This window comes from Podarcis gaigeae (assembly GCF_964106915.1).
Source record: "Podarcis gaigeae genome assembly, chromosome: 6".
NCBI classification, from domain to species: domain Eukaryota; kingdom Metazoa; phylum Chordata; class Lepidosauria; order Squamata; family Lacertidae; genus Podarcis; species Podarcis gaigeae.
The window spans coordinates 83,497,465-83,518,571 of NC_139682.1; the positions used below are offsets into that span (position 1 = coordinate 83,497,465).

The 21,107-nt window shown below is 43.7% G+C and overlaps 1 long non-coding RNA gene across 1 annotated transcript; it reads left to right on the forward strand.

Moving 5' to 3' along the window:
* The first annotated feature begins 19,577 nt into the window (after window positions 1-19,577).
* Window positions 19,578-19,892, forward strand: LOC310847809. Its single transcript, XR_014566027.1, has 2 exons — window positions 19,578-19,720; window positions 19,751-19,892. It is a non-coding gene; the product is annotated as an uncharacterized lncRNA (long non-coding RNA).
* Window positions 19,893-21,107: the final 1,215 nt, after the last annotated feature.

The window sequence follows — 21,107 nt, forward strand, 5'->3', positions numbered from 1 at the left end:
TGGGCCAGTTAAACGACCCCCATGGGCTGCTTGTGGCCCATGGGCCTTAGGTTGCCGACCCCTGCTCTATAGGTAGGGCAGGTAGTTAGGTTAGGTTGTGGGGGCATCTCTGGGTATATAAGTTCAATAAATAATAATCAATACAGTGGTACCTCGGGTTACAGATGCTTCAGGTTACATACGCTTCAGGTTACAGACTCCGATAACCCAGAAATATTACCTCGGGTTAAGAACTTTGCTTCAGGATGTGAACAAAAATAGTGTAGTGGTGGCGCAGCGGCAGCAGGAGGCCCGATTAGCTAAAGTGGTGCTTCAGGTTAAGAACAGTTTCAGGTTAAGAATAGTCCTCCAGAGGGCACTAGGCAGAAAGCCCTTGTGTGGACCTCGGCTCTCCTGGAAGCTGTCTCTGATTCGCGCCTCTAGTTGCAGCAACTTCAAAAGAAACAATTAGGAGGAAGCTAATGCACATATTTCAAGGAAGAATAGGGAGTAAAGACTGCTAATTGAAGAGATCTCTGAGAAAGAAGACGGGTCGGATAAACAGGAATATATCATGAGAAGACACACCAAGGCTCAGTATGTCGGCAACGGGACTGGAGGGGGGGGGACTTTCCTGTTTTTTCTCTATGTGATTAACCAAGAATCCCCCCCACACACACACACAAGTCAGAAATGCCGCTTAAATGACCTAAGCTGATGATTTAAGACTGTGTGGAGATAATTTTCTAACCAAAAGCATGTTTTAAGGAGATCGTGGAAAGTATAAGAGCTTTGGGATGATGCAGTAAAAAACAGCGTCGCCATTTTGGCAAGTTCTGTCGAAAGACTTATGTCTGGGAGGAGGAATGGATCTGCTTTCATATTGCAGGCAAGCCTCTTCAGAGGACTAAAAGAAGGCGACAGATTTGTGAAAATTAATGATGGAAAGAGTGCTTTTATTTATGGAAGTGATGATATATGGAAACCATCTCTATATGGTGATTGGATGAACAGAAAAATTCACACAGGATTATAACTGGTGTTTACTTGCTTAAGGAGATTATCAGAAGAGATCACAAAGAAAAAAGAAAAATATATGAATAAGATGAGACATGGGAACAGCAAGATAGGACTGGATAGAAATATGAACATTATTTGGACAGATTTGTGGATATTAACGCAGTAGTAAGAAGATGATTGGAATCCCCTTCGGAAATTGAAATATGGGTACCCCCAACAAAAAAATTAAAATTCGGCTTTGTAATTCAGAATTTATGTGACGTGATTTGATTTGATTGGTCGGTTAATAAAAACTATTTAAAAAAAGAAAGAAAAGTCCTCCAGAATGAATTAAGTTCTTAACCTGAGGTAAGGTAAAGGTAAAGTGACCCCTGACCATTAGGTCCAGTCATGATCGACTCTAAGGTTGCGGTGCTCATCTCGCTTTACTGGCTGAGGGAGCCGGCGTACAGCTTCCGGGTCATGTGGCCAGCATGACTAAGCCGCTTCTGGCGAATCAGAGCAGCGCACGGAAACGCCATTTACCTTCCTGCTGGAGCGGTACCTATTTATCTACTTGCACTTTGACATGCTTTCGAACTGCTAGGTTGGCAGGAGCAGGGACTGAGCAATGGGAGCTCACCCCATCACGGGGATTCAAACCGCCGACCTTCGTTTCGGCAAGTGCTAGGCTCTGTGGTTTAACCCACAGTGCCACCCGTGTCCCTTAACCCGATGTACCACTGTATTATTATTGCCGCTGACTGCAGTCCTATTATTATAGCCTGTGCCTTTTTTCTAGAAAAAGAGGTGCCGGATTTCACCAGAAACACCTCCCTTGTTTTCTTCTAGTGGCAATGGCACCCACCTCAGAAGTGCTGGAACGAAGTTCCACTGAGTTCCAGCTGCAAAAAAGCCCTGACTATATCCTCACAGAAGCAAAGTAAATACAGTGGTACCTTGGTTTAAGAACAGCTTAGTTTATGAACAACTTTGATTAAGAACACTGCAAACCTGGAAGTAGGTGTTTTGGTTTGTGAACTTTGCCTTGGAATAAGAACATGTTTCGCTTCCTGTTGAGTGTGTTCCATTTGTAAATTGAGTCCCCTGCTGCTATGGGAAGGCATGCCTTGGTTTAAGAACTCTTTGGTTTAAGAGTGGACTTCTGGAACGGATTAAGTTTGTAATCCAAGGTACCACTGTACATAAACCTGACCCTAAGGTTCCATCAGATTTCACTGCGAAATTGAACCCCAGGCAGGAATACAGTGGTACCTCGGGTTACATACGCTTCAGGTTACATACGCTTCAGGTTACAGACTCTGTTAATCCAAGAAAAATAGTACCTTGAGTTAAGAACTTTGCTTCAGGATGAGAACTGGACACAATTCTCCCCACATCTCATGTTAATTTGTGTGCACAAAATGCAGCCTTGTACATATCTACTCAGAAGTAAGCCCCATGGACTGAATCTATTGTATCGTCTATATCAAGATTTCCCAAATTTGGGTCACCAGCTGTTTGTTGGACTACAACTCCCATCATCCATAGCTAGCAGGAGCAGTGGTCAGGGATGATGGGAATTGTAGTCCAAAAACTGGAGACCCAAGTTTGGGAAACCCTGGCAGTGGTGCTCTTCAAATTCTGTTTGACAACAACTCCCATAGGAGCCAACTCCTAGGGGCTGTGGGGGCTTCGGCCCCCACAATAAGATATTTGAGGAGGCCTGGACCCCACAAAATTGATGGGCATTCCCATTCAAATGGGCTGTGTGCACTGCATCATTTGATCCATTATGTGGGGCTTACCTGGGCCCCCACAATATTTTAATCAAGTTGGCACCCTGGCCAACTCTCATCAGCTCCAGCCAGCACACCCAATGGCTAGAGGTGCTGGAAGTTGCAGCTGGGCAACATCTGGCTAGCACCACATAGACTTAGACATAGATATAGAGAGCCAGTGTGGTGTAGTGCTTAAGAGTGGTAGACTCGTAATCTGGTGAACTGGGTTCGCGTCTCCGCTCCTCCACATGCAGTTGCTGGGTGACCTTGGGCCAGTCACATTTCTTTGAAGTCTCTCAGCCCCACACACGTCACAGAGCATTTGTTGTGGGGGAGGAAGGGAAAGGAGAATGTTAGCCCGTTTGAGACTCCTTCGGGTAGTGATAAAGTGGGATATCAAGTCCAAACTCTTCTTCTTCCTCTGCTCTAGGAAGACTCTGGGGGTTCTTCCCAATCCTACCTGGCCAAGTATAAAAGTATATGCTCCCCTCTTTCCGTCCTCATCTTGTTTGTTCCTGTTGCTGGATACCAGGTCACAGTGACCATACGACAGAAGCAGCTTGCCTCCTCCTCCTGATCAATACATGTCCTGTTTTTTCAAGGTGGTTTTTATGACATTGCATTGACATCGACAGCATCGTGAGATGGTGACGTTGCTAAATGAATCACTTGAAAAGGGCAAGTCCAAAGGGGAAAGCTATCAGACATAGTTGTACAAGTAAATGATGACTGCGATGTGAGAATTGTTTGAAGAGGGAGAGGAGATATGGGACACAAAGCAGCCAAAGTTGGTTGCAACAAGAAAGGGCTATACAAAGCTAGGCTTCTGAGGTAAAACTAGAGAGAGTTTTCTGCCATTGAACAGTCTTCCTGACTGCATCTGTATAAACTCAGTCTCTGTCTCAGTCTGTTTTATTGCACATAGCCAAAGGCTGCCGCAATGTACACAGAATAATTTGAAAATTTAAAAAATATATACTGAATTGATAAAAAAGACTTAAAACATTTATGTTATTAAAACATTACGTACTCTAAACAGAGCTATAAAAGTACCCCAATGTACAAATAAAAACATTAAACAATAAAATTCATAAGCTAAAATCATCACATGGTCAGTAATGTTAAAAACAATATCAATTAATACAGTGTGTAATTTATACTCAGAGTTTGGTGACAAAGATAGAGCATCCGTATAAACATCTGACTGTATGGCATGGCACACACCTGTGGGGTAGTGCTGTAGTCTAAACCACTGAGCCTCTTGGGCTTGCTGATCAGAAGGTCAGCAGTTTGAAGCCCTGCGACAGAGTGAGCTCCCGTTGCTCTGTCCCAGCTCCTGCCAACCTAGCAGTCCAAAAGCACTCCAGTGCAAGTAGATAAAAAGGTACTGCTGTGGCAGGAAGGTAAATGGAATTTCCGTGCGCTCTGGTTTCCATCATGGTGTCCTGTTGCGCCAGAAGCGGTTTAGTCCTGCTGGCCACATGACCCGGAAAGCTGTCTCTCTCTGCCTAAAAGCAAGATGAGCGCCGCAACCCCATAGTCGCCTTTGACTGGACTTAACCATCCAGGGGTCCTTTACCTTTTACATTACGCACCTGGTATAGTGCTGGAGAAGCTTGCATTTGTAGGCATGTCTTTCATCATTACTAGCCTTCTCATTTAGAATTACCACCCCCCAAAAAATAAGACATTAAGGGACCAAACAGGATCCACCCTCCCCTCCCCACTTTAGAAAGCATTGAACTACATAGAAGTTTGAGGGCTAAGACTGTGAACATTTTCCCAATTAAAAAGTATACTGAGATCAGAACCTAGGCATCACCTGAAAACAGGACCCAAGAGATCTCTGATTTACAAAAAATAAACAAACAAAAGTGCATGTGCTAATCTAATTTAAATAGAAAAATCTAATTTAATATAAGTACAGTGCTTCTTACCATAGTGGGGAAGACTGGGATCTTGGGTGGAATTCTATGAAGCATTAAAGGTAAAGGGTAAAGGGACCCCTGACCATTAGGTCCAGTCGTGACCGACTCTGGGGTTGCGAAGCTCATCTCGCTTTATTGGCCGAGGGAGCTGGCATACAGCTTCTGGCTCATGTGGCCAGCATGACTAAGCCACTTCTGGTGAACCAGAGCAGCGCACGGAAACGCCGTTTATCTTCCTGCTGGAGGGGTACCTATTTATCTACTTGCACTTTGACGTGCTTTTGAACTGCTAGGTTGGCAGGAGCAGGGACCAAGCAACGGGAGCTCGCCCCCTCGCGGGGATTCGAACCATGACCTTCTGATCGGCAAGTCCTAGGCTCTGTGGTTTAACCCACAGCGCCACCCGCGTCCCTTGCATTAGGGGGTGGTTTATGCATGAGCAGAACAAAGTTCAGTACTCTCTGATGGGACTAAGAGGCATTTGGTTAGCCACTGTGGCAAACAGCATGTTGGCCTAGATCAGTGGTGTCAAAACTTTTTTCAAAGACAGCCAGATTTGATGAAGTGAAGGGTCCTGAGGGCCAACCAAAGTTGTTCATCTTTTTTAAGGATTGGAGTTGTTGTGTTGAGCTGTTTTTATGATTTTACCCCAAATTTGTTGAGGTGTTTTTTTTAAGGATTTTACCCCAAGCCGGATTAGCCCCCAAAATGGACTTTGGACATGCCTGGCCTAGATTGATCCTTGGCTTGGCTGATCCTCTGATGTTGTAACGAGAAATAGAGTGCTGAACTAGCCTTAATTTAGAATGGCAAATCTCTCCAAGATTAACCCATTCCGATAAGACCCCTGATACTCAATGAGAAAGATCTCAGTGTTCATTCTGAATGGTCTGAGGGAGAACTAACTCGATTCCTTGGTGTTTTTCACAGCACTTTCTCTTGGGTTTGTGTTTTGGCTGAAGGTTCAGCTCTGGCTAATTGCATCAGTTTGCGTACTCTGGGTTAGTAGACTTTACTACCCGCCTGATAAGATAACACTCTAAATTTAGCATCAATGGCCTGGTTTTGTTCTTAGCTGTGTCTTACTGCTGCCTGTTGTGCGAAGAGCCATGGCTCAGGAAGTAGCATGTGCCAAAGGTTCAGCGTTCAGTCCTTGTCATCTCCCTGATGGGTTGGGGAAACCTCCTTCCTGAACCCATGGAGAACTTCTGCCAGTCAGCAGAAGTGGGCCAACGGCAGACCCTCCAAGTGTCCCTATTTTCCAGGGACAGTCCCAGATTCACAGAAGCCACCCTGGTTTCTGATGTGATCCTGGAATGTCCCACTTTTCCTTAGGACGTCCCTATTTTCATTGGAGAAGTGTTGGAGAGTATGGTAGGACATCCTTATTTTTATCAAAGAAATGTTGGAGGGTGTATGTAGAGGGTGTATGCGACCCCAGAGCCAAGGAAATACAGCCTTTAGAAGACATCTGAAAGCAGCCCTGTATAGGGATTTTTTTTTAATGTTTAATGTTTTATTATGCTTTCAGACATGTTGGAAGCTGTCCAGAGTGGCTAGGGAAACTCAGTCAGATGGGCGGGATTTAAATAAAATCACCATCATCATTATGAATAGGATGTCCCTATTTTCATTAGAAAAACGTTGGAGGGTGTGCAATAGTCTGTCTGAGTGCATGAACAAGTAAAGCAAACCTGCACACCTGTGCTAAAATAAAATAATTAAGCATCATCTCATGCTCACTCTCACTTTCTTATCAAATTCACAGCCTTACATGGGTGGTTTTCGTTTTCAGAAAGCACCATGGGATTATTATTATAAATATAGAATAAGCAACTAACTACATTATGCTTTGTTGTCATTTAGTCGTGTCCGACTCTTCATGAGCCCATGGACCAGAGCATGTCAGGCACTCCTGTCTTCCACTGCTTCCCACAGTTTGGTCAAACTCATGTTTGTAGCTTCAAGAACACTGTCCAACCATCTCTGTCGTCCCCTTTTCCTTGTGCCCTCAATCTTTCCCAACATCAGGGTCTTTTCCAGGGAGCCCCAGCTTCAGGATCTGTCCTTCCAGTGAGCACTCAGGACTGATTTCCTTCAGAATGGATAGGCTTGATCTTCTTGCAGTCCATGGGAAAGCTCCATGGACAAAAACAACAGATTATCTCCTTCATGGAACACTGCCTTGTCATGGCGAAGAGGCTTGAATAACTCAGAGAAGCTATGAGCTATGCCGTGCAGGGTCAACCAAGACGTACACGTCATTATGGAGAGTTTTGACTATACATGATTCACCTGGAGCAGGAACTGCCATGCCACTCCCATATCCTGCCAAGAAAACTCCATGGACATAAACAACAGATTATGCTTTACTGCTCTTTAAAAGGCTGCAGGTATGGAGCAGTTGTCTAGCCAACACAGAACGAATATCTCTTTTTTCATGAGATGCTAACTGAGAAGGCCGTCTCTCATGTCCCAACCATAGGACCAAGACTTGGTATCTGAATGTACCTTTGATAACCACTTGAAATTCTGAACAAGCATATTCAGCGCAGTGATTGAATGTGACACACAGATGACAGTCTGAGGCACAGAAAATGTTCTCCTCAACCATGATCTCAGTATGGTGGCCTTACAGCTGCTCTCTCTCTTCCCTTATAGGTGATTGTTCCATGGACCAGACTGCAAGCACCGTGCGCAGATGGGCTCAGATTCAAACCTTTTACCATATGTGGTGGTCCTGCAAGGTAATAAAATCCTTCTGGGAAATGATATATACTGAATTGAAAAATATGTTTAGCATACAGTGGTACCTCAGGTTAAGTTCTGGAGGTCCGTTCTTAACCTGAGACTGTTCTTAACCTGAGGTACCACTTTAGCTAATGGGGCCTCCCGCTGCCGCCGTGCGATTTCTGTTCTCATCCTGAAGCAAAGTTCTTAACCCAAGGTACTATTTCTGGGTTAGCGGAGTCTGTAACCTGAAGCGTCTGTAACCCGAGGTACCAGTGTAACTTTTGTAACAAAAAACAGAAGCTTTTTTATTAGGAATTATAGGTATCAACATCCCAAAGGAGCAGAAAAGACTTTTTATGTATGTGACGACAGCTGCACAGATGTTGTTAGCCCAGAGATGGAAAGCAGAAAGAATCTCTACCAGAGAGGAATGGCAAACTAGGCTGATGGACTATGCTGAAATGGTAAAACTGACCAGAAAGCTCAGGAACCAAGAAGACAAAAACTTCAAGAAAGAATGGGGGGGGGGGATTATAATTTATTTAGGAGACCACTGTAAGCAGATGAAAACATTAGCAGGATTTTAATATCACTTGTAATGTAACAAATACTTTGGACAATATGGACAGATATAAAATATGGATTATGAAATAATATGCAGTTGACAATAAGACCCATGGAAGGGATTTTAGGAGGTCTCGAGAGTCAGAGAAATCTCTACATATGGATGTGCATTTGGTATTGTTCTAAATTTAAATTTGTAAAACCAAATAAAAATGATGGCAACCCCCCCAAAAAAACCCATGGTATCCCCAGGAAAACTGATCACAGCGCTGAGAAAGACCTCTGCCTAAACCTTGGTGACCTCCTGCTGAATAAAAGGACGCAATACAGGGTTCAGGGGGTCAGTGAACTGTCGGTAGAAGGTAGCTTCCAACCACAATATGGGGCAGAGTGTAATAATATTGACCTATGCCTTAAAGCGTAAGGCTTAAATGATGGTTACAAGGATCACTGCTCTGAAGGTTGTTTCAAATTGCTAGGTAAATCCCAAGTGGTAGTGGTCTTATTCCATAGAATGGCTCTTGTGACACTGATTCACATAAAGAAGATAAGGTTTCCCAGGGGACTGAGGTGTAACCTTAGATAAATACGTGCAGGTATGCAACTCCTATTGTCCTAGCTGAAGGGATTGCAACAATAGATGCTCCAGGCCAGCTGCAACATGAAACCATCAACCAAGGATTAAGGTGCTATTCCTATTGCCTCCTAGGTATTCGCTAGATTCATCTCCCACCCATCAAGGCTCCTCTGTTTATTCACTTTAATGGCTGCGTTTTCAGTGGGTATATTTGAAAGCCAAATGTTGCTCTCACAACCCAAATGGCCAAGCAAAGAAAATCACTTAATTGGCCATCATTAAACCTCAGGTCTTGTGGTCTGATTCTGAGATAACAATGGGTTTTTTCCTTCTTCCCTTTTTATTGCAACAGTAACCCCAAAGCAAGTTGTTGGGAGTGAAGATGGGACAGAAAACTTCATTGGCCTGCACCTCAATCTTTGCTTCTGTGTTACTGGTGGGGCTGGTGGACAAGGAGACACTGTTCTTATTTTTGAACCCATGGGTTTTTAAAAATACCACAGTATTTATCCAGTGTGGCTCTTAATGTGGGGAAGCAGGCTCCTTGTTCCAATGGCAGGACACCATCGCAAGGATGAAAGTGTTTAGTGACGTGGCAGAGAACTGGTGCCGGGTGTTAAGCAGAGGAGATAGAGTCCTTATACAAGCAGTGGGATTGTAAAGTAATCAAGGGGTCCTGATGTTAGTGGTGGCTTACCATCACAGAGATAATAAGGAGTGTGCCGTTTACGTCACAAGCTAAGTTTGCCGAGTGATATGGAGAAGTCATGTGAGCAGTTAGGATTTTGTCGGCCAGGTCTTGTGATAGTAGAGAAAAATAAGGTTGGAAGAGTGAGTCTAAGAGTGGAAAGTGTGGTGTTCAAGCAAGTGTGGATGGAGTCTGTGAACAGTCTTATTATATCAGCATCCAATTTAGCCAACCCCATGGCTACATCCAGGCAGATGGGTGGGGTATGTTGTTGTTGTTGTTTAGTCGTGTCCGACTCTTTGTGACCCCATAGACCAGAGCACACCAGACACTCCTGTCTTCCACTGCCTCCCGCAGTTTGGTCAAACTCATGTTAGTAGCTTCGAGAACACTGTCCAACCATCTCATCCTCTGTCGTCCCCTTCTCCTTGTGTCCTCAATCTTTCCCAGCATCAGGGTCTTTTCCAGGGAGTCTTCTCTTCTCATAAGGTGGCCAAAGTATTGGAGCCTCAGCTTCAGGATCTGTCCTTCCAGTGAGCACTCAGGGCTGATTTCCTTCAGAATGGATAGGCTTGATCTTCTTGCAGTCCATGGGACTCATAAGAGTCTCCTCCAGCACCATAATTCAAAAGCATCAATTCTTCGGTGATCAGCCTTCTTTATGGTCCAGCTCTCACTTCCATACATCACTACTGGGAAAACCATAGCTTTAACTATATGGACCTTTGTCGGCAAGGTGATGTCTCTGCTTTTTAAGATGCTGTCTAGGTTTGTCATTGCTTTTCTCCCAAGAAAAAATCTTATTCTTAGTATCAGCAGTAGGTAGCATTACACCATCCTTCCGACTGCTTTCTCCTGTGATCCCCCAACGCTTCTCCTGAGGGCTAAGTGTCAGGGATTGGGCTGAGGAGGAATGGTGGAGACCCCCCTCCACTTCCCAGAGAAGAGGGAGACAGTATAGATTTAGAACAGTGGTTTGCAGAAGGTCATAGTTCAGAGGCTGCAGAGGGGAGAAGCTGGGAAATATTGGGAGAGGATCAGGAGGAAGAAGAAGCACCACCAGGGGAGAGACAGCTGACAGACTCAGTGTCTTTGGAAAGTGCCAGACTCCCCCCTTCTCCCAGAACCCGGCTGGCATGGAAAGTAGGAGAACAGGAAGCTCAGAGGCAGAAAGCAGGGATTACATATTATAGAAGAGTCGGAGGGGGGTGGGACTTTACTCGGAGCAACACCATTATCCAAGAAGCAGCATCATATGTCTAGCTCTGTGAATATTGAAATAAAAATCTTGGTAAGAACTTCTTGTTTTCCCATTTCTGGCTGCCAGCCATGAGGGAGGGGGATCGGATTCCCTGAAGGTATGGGATGCTTTAGGGAGGAGGGGAACTACAGCAGGAGAATCAGAGAAAAAATGCACCGAGATAGCTTATGTAACCCTCAGGACAGGTTTCCCAGTGGTGCGGGAGGTGGTGGTGATAGTGAATTTCTCCCACACCAGCAATGCTTGGGCTGCAACCCTGTGTACTGTTATGTGGCACATACATACATACATTGGGCTTGGTTTCCTTGGGTTGAAAGTCACTGGAGACTGCGGTGTCTTTGTGCTATGCAGTTTCATTTACAGATATATACAGGCTGAGCATAAGGGGGAAGGGATCACAGCGTCAGCACCCCAAAAGATATTGCACCCCACCCCTATTAGGCTTCTAGCGAGGCCCCTAAAGTACATCCACACCATACTTTTAAAGCACTAATGTACCGCTAAGAGATATTAAGGTACTGAGAGTTGCTATAACATAACAATCTATAGCAAAGAGTTGCTATAACCCATAACAATCTACAGTTCCCAGGATTCTTGGGGGGAGCCAAGACTCTTAAAATGGTAACAGAGCACTTTAAACATACAGTATGGATGTGGCCATATTTGGAGACTCACTACAGACAGCAAGTCAAGCCTCTCTGTTACTTCCCAATTCCAGGTGATACTAGACAAGACTGGCCAGGGACCTATTGTTCTCCTACACTCAAGATGATATCACCTCCAGCCAGGTGAAAGGGCAATGCCTGGCCTCTTCTTCAAGAAGCAGCACAAGCTATTTGTTTCTATGGCAACCTACAGTACTTGAGCAACTCTTTTTAGTCTTGCAAAATGATGCTCAACAGGCTTGCTGAAGGCCATTAGCATATGAAGGAGGATGGTCTGACCACCTTAGCAGTTGCTTCTACCTGACTAAGGCAGAAGCAGCAGAAGAGGTTTAAAGACACTCCCAAGAAGTAAAATAGAAACATCGCCACCTGACCCCACCCCCACCCATCTTCCCCACCTCCACCTCTTTCCCCCTTTTCTTCCTAATGTCTCAACAAATGAAACTGATTTGTAAAAATGTTACATGGGGGGGGGGGAATGAGAGATAGAGAGAGAGATTGAAAACACTTCTGTAAATCAAGAAACTCTTTAATAAAAATAAATAAATAAATAAATAAATAAAGAAAGATGCTCTCAAGGCAAAAAAAAAAAAGTAGTATAAGCACTGATAACTAGGAAACACCGGCCTGCGAGCACTCCAGTTGGAGAACAGCCTTTACCAAAGGTGTCATGGGCTTTGAAGACACTCAAACTCAGGATGAATGGGAGAAACGTGCTAAGAAGAAGGCACACCTGGCAAACCCTCACGGTGATCAACTCCTGCCTGGAAACCTGTGTCCCCACTGTGGAAGGACGTGTGGATCCAGAATTGGCCTCCACAGTCACTTAAGGACTCACTGTTAAAACCGTGTTCATGGAAGACAATCTTACTAGCTATGAGTATTGCCAAAGAAGACTACAGGACCCCATTCTAGAGATATAAAACCACAGGCTTGAAAGGGACCCAAAGATAACATATCTATCACAAAAATCTTACAACAGTAGGTAATAGATTGAAGATTAGAAATATTAATGCAAGGTAGTGAGACAGGTGGATAGATATAGATAAATACGGTAGATAGATGATAGATAGATAGATGATAGATAGATAGATAGATAGATAGATAGATAGATAGATAGATGATAGATATAGATAGAGATAGATAGATAGATATGTTTTAATTTTATATATTTTTTTGGAATTATGCAATCATGCCCAGATGCATCAGGTGTGTTTGCAATAAAACACTTCCTCATTTTGGAATCCTTGAGGCACGTTTCTCTTGTTCTGTATTTTTGAGATGCTAGCACTATCTACAGATCCCCAGTGATCTCCCCACTGCTTGGAAAAAGTGACAGGGTGACTGTAAAAGTATGTTCCGGAATTTCCTACCACCTGGGAAAGAGGGGAGAAACACACTGCAGTCAGTGGAGGTTACGTTCTAGGGATCACACCTAAAGTAAAAATCACCTAGGGTCAAAACCCACTGGGTTCAATGGCGGGTGCGATTGCCAAAGTCATTTTTCCTGGAACCCCAACCCCTTTTCCATTTTAAAAATAGTCTTTTGCCATGCACATAAAGCTGAACATGCACAAGTTCTACTGCCCTGTGATCTTTGAATGGTGTAGAAATTTTAAAATAAATAAATAAATAAATAAATAAATAAATAAATAACATCAACAAATCTGCATAAGTTGCAGGCTCAGTGTATTTAACTCCTAGGCAGCTTCCATAATTTAACAGCCATGGAGGGGACCCGTTCCTAAGAATATATTCACTGGGTCACACCAATAGCCCGCGTAGTCCTGTATCCCATTCTCACAGTGGCCTCTACAGGAAGCCTGCAAACAGGACCTGAGTACAGTGGTACCTCGGGTTACAGACACTTCAGGTTACAGATGCTTCAGGTTACAGAGTCCACTAACCCAGAAATAGTACCTTGGGTTAAGAACTTTGCTTCAGGATGAGAACAGAAATTGTGCGGTGGTGGCGCAGCGGCAGCGGGAGGCCCCATTAGCTAAAGTGGTGCTTCAGGTTAAGAACAGTTTCAGGTTAAGAACGGACCTCCAGAACCAATTAAGTTCTTAACCTGAGGTACCACGGTACAATAAACAGGAACTGAGTGAAACAAACTTTTCGCCTGCTTGGGTTTCCCAGAGGACTTCAGCCTGATTCCTAAATCCATACTTCTCTTCAGTGCTCGGAGTACGCATACCCCTAAACATTTTGCGAATCTTTGTACTTTTCTCCATTTACTGTATTTATTTTCCCCAATTTGAACTATAAAATGGTGATTTTCTTGAGTCAAAATGAGATACAGTGGTACCTCGGGTTACATACGCTTCAGGTTATAGACTCAGCTAACCCAGAAATAGTACCTCGGGTTAAGAACTTTGCTTCAGGATGAGAACAGAAATTGCATGGCAGCAGTGGGAGGCCCCATTAGCTAAAGTGCTGCTTCAGGTTAAGATCGGACCTCCGGAATGAATTAACTACGTAACCAGAGATACCACTGTAACCCCTAAACATTTTTTAGGTTGGAAAAAACCACTCCTTCTCTTTTAGAATACTGCAGCAAAGCTTCTTTCCTCCTCCCTCTTCCTTGACCAGTGATTCAGCTTAGCGTTTACTTCCTCGTGCTGATTCCCTCCAGGTCTTCTAAACCTTTGAGAGACTGTCTCAGGTCTGCTCATATTTTGAAGGCAAATCTAAGCCTCTTCTCACCGTCACTACAACTTCTGTAGCCGACAGTCTCAGGCTTCTTAAGAAGAGCAAGCTGTTCCCTTGGTGTTACTTATTGGCTAATGACTTGACAGTTGAGCCTGACTCATTTCCTCTTTGCCGATGGAAACAAAAGAAGAAGAAGATTAGTTCATATTTAATTGTCTGTCCAAGAAGCAGCTCACATGGGATTCTAATTTATCAGTGTCAGGGCCTGAGTCGTTCAGCCCTCTGACTTGCCACGTGAAGCCGTAAAATGAAAGACATTCAGTATAAAAATAGCTTTTTGAGGACATACCGGTAGTTCATGTAGAGTTCTCCCCCCTCCCACTGCCTGGCAAGTAAAGGATAAACTTTCCTCATTGTTGCAGGCCAACAGTTACATAATACTTCTGGGGTGTTCTAAGCACTCCACGTCTTACAACAACCCTATAAGGTAGCCTTGTGTTATTATCGCCACGTGGCGGACAAAGGACTGAGGCTAAGGCTGTGCATAAATCATAAAAGCACATTTAAAGCACACACATGCACCCCCTTGAAATACTGAGAACTTTAGTTTACCCACCACAGAGCTATAATTTCAAGCATCCTTAACAAACTACAGTTCCCAGGATTCTTGGGAGGTGAGGCTTAAAAGTTGTGGTGTGTATACTTGTGAAAACCACCTTGTGAATTCTTGACAAAGGTTTGATTCGAACTGCAGCTCACTCTCATGACCACTACTCTGGTGCTGCTAATAATATTATTAATTGATATGGTTATCCATCAATCAAGGGATGTGGGTGGCGCTGTGGGTTAAACCACAGAGGCTAGGGCTTGCCGATCAGAAGGTCGGCGGTTCTAATCCCCACGACGGGGTGAGCTCCTGTTGCTCGGTCCCTGCTCCTGCCAACCTAGCAGTTCAAAAGCACGTCAAAGTACAAGTAGATAAATAGGTACCGCTCCAGCGGGAAGGTAAACAGCGTTTCCGTGCATTGCTCTGGTTCGCCAGAAGCGGATTAGTCATGCTGGCCACATGACCCAGAAGCTGTATGCTGGCTCCTTCGGCCAATAAAGCGAGATGAGCGCCGCAACCCCAGAGTCGTCCGCGACTGGACGTAACGGCCAGGGGTCCCTTTACCCTTTACCTTTATCAATCAATCAATCAATCAATCAATCTGGTGCAATCAATTAAATAGATAATTTATTACAGTCGGAGATCAGCTTATAAAACACACCTGGGGGTACAATCCCAGAAGGAAAACAAACATTTAAAACAATGTACAACAATTAATTTAAAATTTAGAAATGTGATAAGCGTATAGACACTTAAAACTAAGATAAGCTACCGCAGAGAGATGACTCAGAGTCACCCATGGAACCAAGTTTAGGGATTTTCTTAACGAACTAATTTGGGTTGGGGGATGGTCTGTGCCTACAGATCTGTGCACAGAATCTGTCGACCATCGGGGTCGTCTTATGATCTTTGCCTAACAGGAAAAGGTCAAATTTTTGCTTTTCCGGGAGGTCAGCGAGCCTCACCAGTAGGGGATCAATGGTCTTACTACTATGTGCCTCTTCATAAAAGGGACATCTAAAGAACAAGTGCTCTGGGCTTCCTATCTCCCCCAATGAACAGGCGCAAAGTCTCTGAGCATATGGGACTTTTTAAAAGGATCCTTCCAGGACCAGCGAGGCCAGAGCCGAGCGTCTGGCAAGTGTAAAAGCCCTTCTTGCATTTTTGGATACGAGAAAGAAGAGATATGCTGCCAGTGAGGCTATATATATCTCGATTTCTCTGATTTTATAGTCAGGGCACCTTGAGCAGTCCTGTTTTCTCTCGGTGTCTATGATTCTTTGCCTGACCGTAGCTTTTGCCTGGCCCAACCCCAGACTTAGAAGAGCTTGAGAGGCAAAACCCAGTTTCTGAAGGGTGTTCAGGACTGCTGTTTGCCAGCCTGACTGGAACTGGTCGCAGAGGATCAGTGGGGCTATTCCTCTGGGAAGCAGATTCAATGTCAGCCATTTATAGATTGATGTTAGATATAAGACTAATAGTAGCATTAATTGATACGTTGTAGCAGTACTGGGAGTAATTAATAGCACTATTCATGAACATATCCCTTCTCAAAGAATGAGAGGATGTGTCTCTCCTCCAAGTGGCTTATGATCTAGAAAACAAGAGAAGGCAGAAATCAGGAAAACCAAAATCTTAATACGGAACGTGGAAAATTTATAACTTATCTTAAAGACCATTGTAAACAGTTAAAATCTTTAGTAGGATTGGAATATCACTTGCAGTTTAAGGTTGAATTATGGGCACAATGGAGATTATCAATTTGGACTATCATAAAAAATGCAGGATGAAATGATTAATAATAGGAATAACAAAGGGGAGGGTGGAAGTCCAGGAGATTCTTTGGAATCTTATTTTTATGATTCATGTTTGATATATCTCTGTAAAATTTTAATTTGAAAAACCATATATATATATATATATATATATATATATATATATATATATATGTATGTAACAGAAAACAATAGGAGGAGGACAGCAGGAAAAGGGGAGGCAAAAGGAAGTAAGGCTTAACAAGAGAGGCAATGTTGCGTAGTGATTAAAGCAGGGGTCCCCAATTTTTTTAAACAGGGGGCCGATTCACTGTCCCTCAGACACTGTCAGGGGCCGGACTATAGTTGAAAAAAATATGAATGAATTCCTATGCACACTGCACATATTTTATTTGAAATGCACACAAAAACAGGAAAAACAATACAGTGGTACCTCGGGTTAAGTACTTAATGGTGTTTCCATGCGCTCTGGTTTCCATCACAGAGTTCCGTTGTACCAGAAGCGGTTCCCCCCCCCTCAAAGATCTTTATTGAAACTTAACATATATACATAATAACCAAAATTCCCAATGATTCCCTCACATAAAATATAATATCTAAAATACAACAGCTGCATAATTATACACTTAATTATAAAACCAGCCACCCACCCTCTACTTCCCTCCACAGCAATTCAACTTCTTTATATTTCTTTCTACCTTTCCCCCCTTGCATTCTATAATAAATTATTTTTGTTAAATTCTGATTTTTCCTTCTTTCTTTATTGGTTTTGTTATTGCTTACATTTTTTATTCTAAGCCTATTAGCATGTCATTTTTAGAACAATATTTTGACATATAATCTTCGAAATACTTCCACTCCATTCTTAACTTTTGATTTGATTGATATCTTATAATTGAAGTTAATTTTGCCAGTTCTATATACTCACTTAATTTACAAATCCACTCTTCCTTTGTTGGTGTGCTCTGAGATTTTCATGTAGTGGCAATCACTGCCCAGGCAGCTGTTGTTGCACATAAAAAGATTGTTTTTTTTTTATATGTGGTATGTCTTTGCCCACCAACCCTAACAGATAAGCTTTGGGATTTTTTTATCAAGGTTTTTTTTTTAAAAGCATTTTCTTAAGTTCCTCATGTATTATTCCCCAAAACTTTTTTATTTCCTTGCAACCCCACCACATACGAATTATCATTCCAGGTTCTTTGTTACATTTCCAACAAAGGTTGGATTATAATTTATAAATTTTGGCGAGTTTAAGTGGTGTTAAATACCACCTGTAAAACATGCTGGCCACAAGACCCGGAAAGCTGTCTGTGGACAAACGCCGGCTCCCTTGGCCTGAAAGCGAGATGAGCACCGCAACCCCATAGCCACCTTTGACTGGACTTAACTGCATAGGGGTCCTTTGCTTGTTCCTCTCCAGCTGCAAACAAAATGTTTTAAGTGTGTTTTAAGGGCAATATACAATGTGACACTAGATGGCGATGGCGAGCCTTATGGAAAATTCAACCTATTTTTTAAAAAAGCTTGTGGCGTTTGCCTCCTAGGTGGGTCATAAAAGGTAAAGGGACACCTGACCATTAGGTCCAGTCGTGGCCGACTCTGGGGTTGCAGCGCTCATCTCGCTTTATTGGCCGAGGGAGCCGGCGTACAGCTTCCGGGTCATGTGGCCAGCATGACTAAGCTGCTTCTGGCGAACCAGAGCAGTGCACGGAAACGCCGTTTACCTTCCCACTGGTTGTTGTTGTTGTTTAGTCGTTTAGTCGTGTCCGACTCTTTGTGACCCCATGGACCAGAGCACGCCAGGCACTCCTGTCTTCCACTGCCTCCCGCAGTTTGGTCAGACTCATGTTTGTAGCTTCGAGAACATTGTCCAACCATCTCGTCCTCTGTCGTCCCCTTCTCCTTGTGCCCTCCATCTTTCCCAGCTTCAGGGTCTTTTCCAGGGAGCCTTCTCTTCTCATGAGGTAGCCAAAGTATTAGAGCCTCAGCTTCACGATCTGTCCTTCCAGTGAGCACTCAGGGCTGATTTCTTTCAGAATGGATAGGTTTGATCTTCTTGCAGTCCATGGGACTCTCAAGAGTCTCCTCCAGCACCATAATTCAAAAGCATCAAATCTTCGGTGATCAGCCTTCTTTATGGTCCAGCTTTCACTTCCATACATCACTACTGGGAAAACCATGGCTTTAACTATGCAGACCTTTGTTGGTAAGGTGATGTCTGTGCTTTTTAAGATGCTGTCTAGGTTTGCCATCGCCTTTCTCCCAAGGAGCAGGCATCTTTTAATTTCATGACTGCTGTCACCATCTGCAGTGATCATGGAGGTGATGGAACCAGTAGCCATGATCTTCGGGGGGCTTTTTGTTGAGCTTCAGACCATATTTTGCACTCTCCTCTTTCACCCTCATTAAAAGGTTCTTTAATTCCTCCTCACTTTCTGCCATCAAGGTTGTGTCATCTGCATATCTGAGGTTGTTGATGTTTCTTCCGGTGATCTTAATTTTGGCTTGGGAATCATTCAGCCCAGCCTTTCGCATGATGAATTCTGCATATAAGTTAAATAAGCAGGGGGACAATATACAGCCTTGCCGTACTCCTTTCCCAATTTTGAACCAATCAGTTGTTCCATATCCAGTTCTAACTGTAGCTTCTTGTCCCACATAGAGATTTCTCAGGAGACAGATGAGGTGATCAGGCACTCCCATTTCTTTAAGAACTTGCCATAGTTTGCTGTGGTTGACACAGTCAAATGCTTTTGCATAGTCAACTCTCTAGCTTTCTCCATAATCCAGCGCATGTTTGCAATTTGGTCTCTGGTTCCTCTGCCTCTTCTAAATCCGGCTTGCACTTCTGGGAGTTCTCGGTCCACATACTGCTTAAGCCTACCTTTTAGAATTTTAAGCATAACCTTGCTAGCGTGTGAAATGAGTGCAATTGTGTGATTCTCCAATCCTCTGGTCACTGCTGAGTTTTCCAAATTTGCTGGCATATTGAGTGTAGCACCTTAACCGCATCATCTTTTAACATTTTAAATAGTTCAGCTGGAATATCATCACTTCCACTGGCCTTGTTATTAGCAATACTTTCTAAGGCCCTTTTGACTTCACTCTCCAGGATGTCTGGCTCAAGGTCAGCAACCACACTACCTGGGGTATACGAGACATCCATTTCTTTCTGGTCTTCCCACTGGAGTGGTGCCTACTTATCTACTTGCACGTGCTTTCGAACTGCTAGGTTGGCAGGAGCAGGGACCGAACAACAGGAGCTCACCCCGTTGCAGGGATTCGAACCTCTGACCTTCTGATCGGCAAGTCCTAGGCTCTGTGGTTTAACCCACACCGCCACCTGTGTCCAGGTGGGTCATTAGGAAAGGATTAAATGAGTGAGAATGTGTTTGGCCAGTGGGAATGCAAGGGGGAGTAAAAGTTAGAGTGGGAGTGTTTGAAAGTCAGTTGAGGTTTGGGAATTGGAGAAGGAAGAGGGAGGAATAGGCAGTGGGTTGGTTGAGTTGTATTGTGAGAGAGTGAGAGGAATTGTTAGGTGGAGTCAGATAGATAGTTGGGAATAATCAGTTTGAAGTTGTTAGGAACTAAGATTAAGAAACTGTCAAGAAAAACTAACTGAAACCATAAGCTTGTTCCTGCATTTAAAAATAAACTTGATTATTTGTTTATGTTAACAACTGTCTGGACTCCGTGTGTCCCCGTGAAAAATGGGGTGGTGGCAGCAGAAAAAGCAATCGCAGTGGTGGCACAGGGTCATTAGACTGTCAAATGTCCGGGGGTCCTGTGTGATTGCCACAACGCTTAAAAAAGAAAAAAAGCATTTTCAGAATGTTTTTTATATGTGTGTATGGATTCCACCCAGGGCTCAAATTTCCACTCACCCGTGAATTTTGCTGTGTGATCTGGGGTCAGTCGCTTTCTCTCAGCCTCTCAGCCTCACCTGCCTCGGAGGGTTGTTTTGGAGATGGTGAGAACTCCCTACCATGACCTTGAGCTCCTTGGAGGTTCCCTAAAAATGTGGCCCGCATCCCTGCTGTGTGACCGAGGACTCTGACACTACCTTGGCGCTGTTGAAGAGACTTGAAGGTAATGCCAACATTCCACCTTCCCAGCTGCTGATGCTATTTCAATTAAAAAAAGGGAGACTCAACATGCCACAACTGGTTTCATCCTTTTAAGTGTATGAGTCAGGACTCAGGAAGTCCCCAGTTTAATCCGACAGCAACTACAAACGCATGACGTGGTTTTCAGCATGCAGCCGCTCTTTTTCCTAGCCTCAATTCCTCATAGGCTTAATAGGGGTGGCCTATTTTAGAGGGTTGTTCTGAGGAGTACTGACATAATATATGTGAAGTGGTTTGAAAACTGTAACCTGCTAAGTGTGATTATTATTCATAATGAGAGCTTTCCATTCAAAGCGACTGATTTGGTGCTGCCACAAAGGTTTATCTCGATAGCCTCCATTCGCTTCCTCTTCCATTGTTCTCTTCCTTGTGTCTGTTTACAGATTGTAAGGCCCTTGGGGCAGGGACCTGTCCTGTCATTCACACATTCTTTGTGAGGTGCTATATATGTACATAGAATCTCTGTGGGCAGAGATTGCAGCACTGCAGTATCATGTAGTTTGTTCTCTCTGTGTGACTCCCCATCCCTCCTCTCTTTCGTTCTTTCTTTCCTTCCTTCTCTCTCTCTCTCTCTCTCTCTCTCTCTCTCTCTCTCTCTCTCTCTCTCTCTAACACACACCTGGTTTACACATAATTCTGAGTTTGTTTAAACTGCTGTTAACTAACCTGCAGATCCCCAGGAGGATTTTGCCTCCCTCAAAAACCACAAAAAACTGTCATTTCAAAATAAACAAATAACTTTTGACTTCTCCTATGAGTCCCTCCATT